Source organism: Prosopis cineraria, unplaced genomic scaffold (genome assembly GCF_029017545.1).
Source record: "Prosopis cineraria cultivar Desert tree isolate PC_DT_omini unplaced genomic scaffold, ASM2901754v1 PC3, whole genome shotgun sequence".
NCBI classification, from domain to species: domain Eukaryota; kingdom Viridiplantae; phylum Streptophyta; class Magnoliopsida; order Fabales; family Fabaceae; genus Prosopis; species Prosopis cineraria.
In genome coordinates, this window is record NW_026555334.1 from 13,586,744 (window position 1) to 13,592,743 (window position 6,000).

Sequence of the window (6,000 nt, forward strand, 5' to 3'; positions counted from 1 at the left end):
TAGTCAAAAACGCATATGAAGCACATAGGCAACCACTGTAACGTGTTGACAAATTTTCGTGGAAGAATATTGTTTAATTTGCCGTGGACTTTAATATGTCACATAATTAATTAATATTTAATTAAAATAAATCCCATTTTTATTTATTTTTAATAATCAGAGCCACCAGCAAATATATCACAAGAAAAGCCTGACTCGGTATTCTCTTCTCTAGAACCATCTTATGTATCAGCAATATACTCTCCCCAGTTTAAAATATAAAACATTTTTAATTATAAATTGAATACTAATAAAATTTAGTTATATTCTTGTTTTCAATTTAAAATATCATGAGTTTTCTTTTTTATCTTTTTCGTTAATAATAAATTAAATGAGAGAGATATTATTTTTATAATATGAGAAAGGATGATGTTCCTTGCAGACCAATAAAGTTTTAATTGTCATGAAGGGTGAGAAAAAATGCAATAAATATCAATTAGATTACACAACAAACCAAGTTAATAAATATAATAATAAAATAAAAAAATTTAAAACGTATTAAATATTTTATATTTTGAATCAAGATGAGTTGAAAAAAAATATCTCATGATTTGACCTGGAGGGAGTATAATTCTCCAGAAGCACAAGTCTTCATTATGAGAAATTTTAAATCAGGGCCAACAATCAAATTTATACGTCAAAATTCTGATTCATTATTTTGAGTTTATTTCTTTCAAGTCATCATACAATATACTTGACATATGCGTGTGGCAAAATACATGCATCTGGATAGCTTAGATTTTGAAATTGTTCGGTCTTTTTTTATTTGATTTGGAAGAAACGCAATGAGGAAGGGACAACGAAGGAATAATCAGTTAAGGTGAAGGCGAGAGGGGTGGCGGTGTGGGACACTGTGTGAGACAAATGAAAGAGGGTGTGATGTGAAGTGCGAACACGTATAACAAAACTTGACCTTCATACAGATCAGTTCATACAATCGTCACGTCAACCCCAACCAAAAAAAAAAAAAAAAACATGACTAATAAGTCTACCAAAGGCTGATATCACATGATCACATCAAAAATCGGAAAACGCAGTCGGTGCTCATCAGTCATCAGTAACGCGCGCTCATCACCCTGCAGCGTGATCTGGACCCTTCATTTATTTTTCAAATAATCCCTGCCGCTACTTTAAAATTATTTTTTAAAAGATTTTAATGTTATATTTATAAAAATAAAATCTATAAGAATTATAAAAAATTATTCCCTCCGACTCTATATGTACAATGTTTTTAATCAAATTACATAAATTAATAAAAATTAATTATCTAATTAAAATAATAATAACATTTCAATTTTACCTCTAATTATTGTAAATAAAAAATGAATTTTTTTAAAATAAATTAATGAAAGTATTTATCTTTTTCTCTTTTCACTTTTAATAAGGATATAATCATTAATTTATTTAAAATATACCAACAACCTCTTATATTTAGGAACAAAAAAGAGTTTTAAAAAATCTCTTATATTTAAGGATGGAGGAAGTATAATATTAAATATGAACTATTTTTTATCTTATTATAGAATAAATATTACAGTACTTATCAGCCCTAATAAGGGATCCGTTTGTTTAAGATTAAAAAAAATAATTTTTAGATAGTTTAGGTATTTTATAAAAAGAGATGTATTTTTTACAGATTTTATACAAAGCATATATTATTTCATGGTTTGTTACAATAATAAAAAAGTGATTATTAATTAATTATTTTTAAATTTTATGATATCTTCTTTAATTTTTGTTTTATAAAAAATAACTTATTATTATATTATTTTAAAATTTTATTACATCTTTGCGTATTTCAATTTTTTAAAATATTCTCTGTCATCTAGTGTATTAGATTATTTTCAGAAGCTATTCAAAGTAGCTTCTTAATATAATTAAAAATATTTTTTTTGGATTATGATTATTTTTAAAAGTTTAAACAAATATAATAAAAACTCACAAAATAATTTTTTTTAAGAAAATAAGTGATTTTTTAATAAAAGAAGCTAAAATAAATGGGCTCAAGATCTAGATAGTTTAAATTTAAGCTTTTTAATTTTATTTTATATTTATTAAAATAGAAAATATGTAAAAAATATAGAAATCTTTAATAAATTTATTTATCACCAATATGGTCAATATAGATTTAATTTGGATGATCTAGTTTAATATTATTTTTTAATAATTTTATAAATTCATTATCTAAATATACCTGGACAGTACAAATATAATTTAAAATGTTTGATTTAATATTAAAAATTTTATAATTTTAATTAATTAATCATTTAAATATACTCTAAATAGTTCATATTTAATATTATAATATTTTATAATTTTTATTTTGATAAACTTAATGTAAAAATATTTTTAAAATAAGTTTAAATCAATGGCAGATATAATTTAAAAAACATTGAAGGGCTCAGATCACCTCATAAGGCTGATGAGCACCGAATGCAGTCCCAAAAATTGGAATGCATATGAAAGGAACTCATTGCCAAATGGGGATTGGGTTAAAAAAAAAATTGAGTCATTTCCTCATGATTCAGGGTGTGCTTGCATAATTAAGGTTTGATATTTGAAATTCAATTTTCGACTTTTGAGATGTTAAATATTTTTTGGGTAATTTTTAAATGAGAAAAATGATTCTTTAAATATGGGTTGAGATAGGGTTGAAGTGTGAATCTACCAACTCTTTTTTTAGTGGATTTTAAATTAAACATTTTTAATATATTATATTTATATAATAAAAATTATTAATTATCATAAATTAATGTCATTTTTTATCATTATATACTTAAAAGTATATTTTAAAAACAAAAATCATCATTGATCCAAATGACTTTCAATTCACCAAACTAATTTTTTAAAAAATATATTTAAATATAAATTTTATTATAACAACTGACTTTTACTAAATTAATTTTTGCCAAATAAATTATCAGCAAATGGACCTTTAATAAACTGAAAATCAAACACACACATAATGAACCAAAATTTAAATTTCTGTTAAAATAAATATTCATATTTCATACCTAATTATATATTTAATAATATTACTTTTAATAAGAAAATATTTATACATAATCGGGGGGAAAACTCGGTGGTATGAATATTGGACATTTTAGTGTTAAATCGAATGTCACACCAGTGAGTCCGAAATATATGCTAACAAGTAGTCATAGTGAATTTCATTTTATATAAAATATTGAATGATTATTGAGCTAATTTTGTTTTTTTCCTACCACAGACATGTTATTGATTGGCTGCGAAGTTTGCTTTGGATTTGGAACCCAAATTAAGAGTTTGTTTGGTTTCCGTTGTTATTTTTTAATTTTAAAACCTATTTTGCAATATAATTTTTAAAATTATTTTTTAAAATAAAATAAAAATATATTTAATTGTGTTAATTTAAAAATATTTTTAAAATTAAAAATCTTATCAATAAAAATAATTACTGAAAATTAATAATGGTGGCTTATAATCAGTGGCCGAGCCACGTTTGATTGAGGGGGCAAATGCACCCCCTCAATTTGGCAAAAATTATAAGTATATGGTGAGAAATTTAATATTTTACACAATCACACCTTATATCTTTATGTTTTACAGTTATATTCTTAATTAATTATTTGAGATCACTCAAGTCTGATTAAGATTTAAATATTTTAATCACAAATTTTCCAAACCCATAATAATTTAGTTGAAGCATGATAGATTTTAACACAAAATATTAAATTCTTACTATACATGAGACAACCTTCATAAAAAAAAAATCATTATTTACCTTTTAATTACAAAATCAAATTCAAATTTTTCACAATGATTTTTTTCATTATTTACTTTTTATTTCTTGCTCAACAATATAAATTTAAAACATGAAATCACAAAGCAATAATTTTTTTGTGATTATTTTTCACCACTATTATTGTAATGCATATAATTATTTTTCAATTATTAAATTTTTATTTTAATAATATTAATATTTTTAAATTAAATCACACCCCTTGAATCAGGGTCGTGATTCCGCCACTGCTTATGATAATTATTGGTTAAAATAACTGTAATTTTTAATAATCAAATTTAATGAATATTTTGAAAATAAGAAAAATAAAATGAAAATATTTTTAAGATATTTTTTCAAAACAAAAAATGACAACAGTTTTAAAAATAATTACATTCAAAATATCCATCTAGACAATTTGTTTTATTTTTTTAAAATAATTCTTGAAAATAGAAACCAAACTTGTCCAAAATATTTGCATTGCCTGAGAATTTCCTTTACTATTGAGCATTGTATGCATTGATTTTTTTTTTTCTTGTGAGAATAAATTTGACTTGCTAAAGAGGTGACATGTCTTGGTGATATCTTGAAGCTATTTTTATTTTACAAGGCACACGTTTTCTCAGGGTCTTCCATGTATCCTTTATTTGTTGGACATACGTGGAAGTAAATCGTCTAAGCATCAATGTGTAGCATTGCACTAGTCTTAAAAATTGAACAAAAATTACATACCTATTAGAGTAACTTAAAAAATGAGTGAAACACGTAATTATTACAAGATAAATATTAATCATAACACTATTTACAATTTAATTTAATTAAATTGGCATCCTATATATAAGAATTATGCCATAGTAGACGTGGTTTCAGGCTTTAGGAAGGGATCCAAATAAACGATAACAAGCCCAATCTCTATTCAAGTGGAAGCCCAATACGCTTCTGGACTGAAACTTAAAGCCCATTAAGTGTCATAAACAGAAGAAGCCCATTTATTGTTCCATGGATTTTGCCCATTTTGTTTAATTTACTATCCGCAAAGTTTTACGTTTTTAAAAATCTCATTATGGTCTTAAACGTACAATGCTTTTATGTGGGTTTAATACATGTATAAATAATTTTTTAAAAAAATGAATTGTACATGTTGTTAGGTATAAATAATATTTCCTCCATCAAAAGAGTTAATATCTGAATAAAATACACCAACCTTGCTTCTATTTTAACTTAATTATAGATGCATTTTTTTTAACCTATATGAGCATTTTTTTAGAATAAGTAAGACTTATGTACATAGCCTTATATACTTAATATACTTATATTAAATTAAATTATGACATGTAAATTTTAATGTATTAATTTAATTAATAACAAAAATTTATTATAGAAAAAATAATCTATAAAAGATTCACATATTTTTATTTAATTGGATACAAGTAATTTACAAATGTAAGCCTGATATATAAATTTTTTCCTTTTAGAATCGATCGTTTTAAAACACAGACCTCCCATTTAATTTTAATATTTTAATTTTATCCACTCAACTATTAGTTGATTGTTAAGTTATATATGTTAGGCCATGATACTCAATTGTAAACATAGATATTGTCTACGAATTAGTTACCCAAAAATTAATTAACATATGTATTTCTTCATGTAATTCATATTTTAACTTTTTTTATTTATGTAAAGTTATTCTTTTAGAGATTTTTAAAATTTTAAATATATAATGTGGCTGAAATAATATTTGAAACATGTATAGACAATATAATTTATGTTTAGTTTTATTAAATTTTAAAATTTTAACAAATTATTTTTAAATTATTGATTTAAATATTTCCATACTCAATTATTTAGTCATTAAATTTGGGGGAAGGAGAGATAGTTGGAAGTTAGTAGTTTTAAATTTCAACATAATAACAATTGAAAAATAAATATCTTAGAATTTTTAACAAAATAATTCTAATGATATTAAGAATTAGACTAAATTATAAAACTTAAAAATAGATGAGAGGTTTATATATAATTTTAGCAAAATGTGCGGAAGTTACTATATTTCACTTATAATCATTGAAGTTTTAATGAATTGAAGAGAACCCCTCGCATATGAGAGACAAGGCTCCCCTTACATGAGAAACATAATTTTAGATAGTATTTAAATTGGTAAATTTGGATTTGAATTTTAAATTTAAAATCTCTTATTTTTG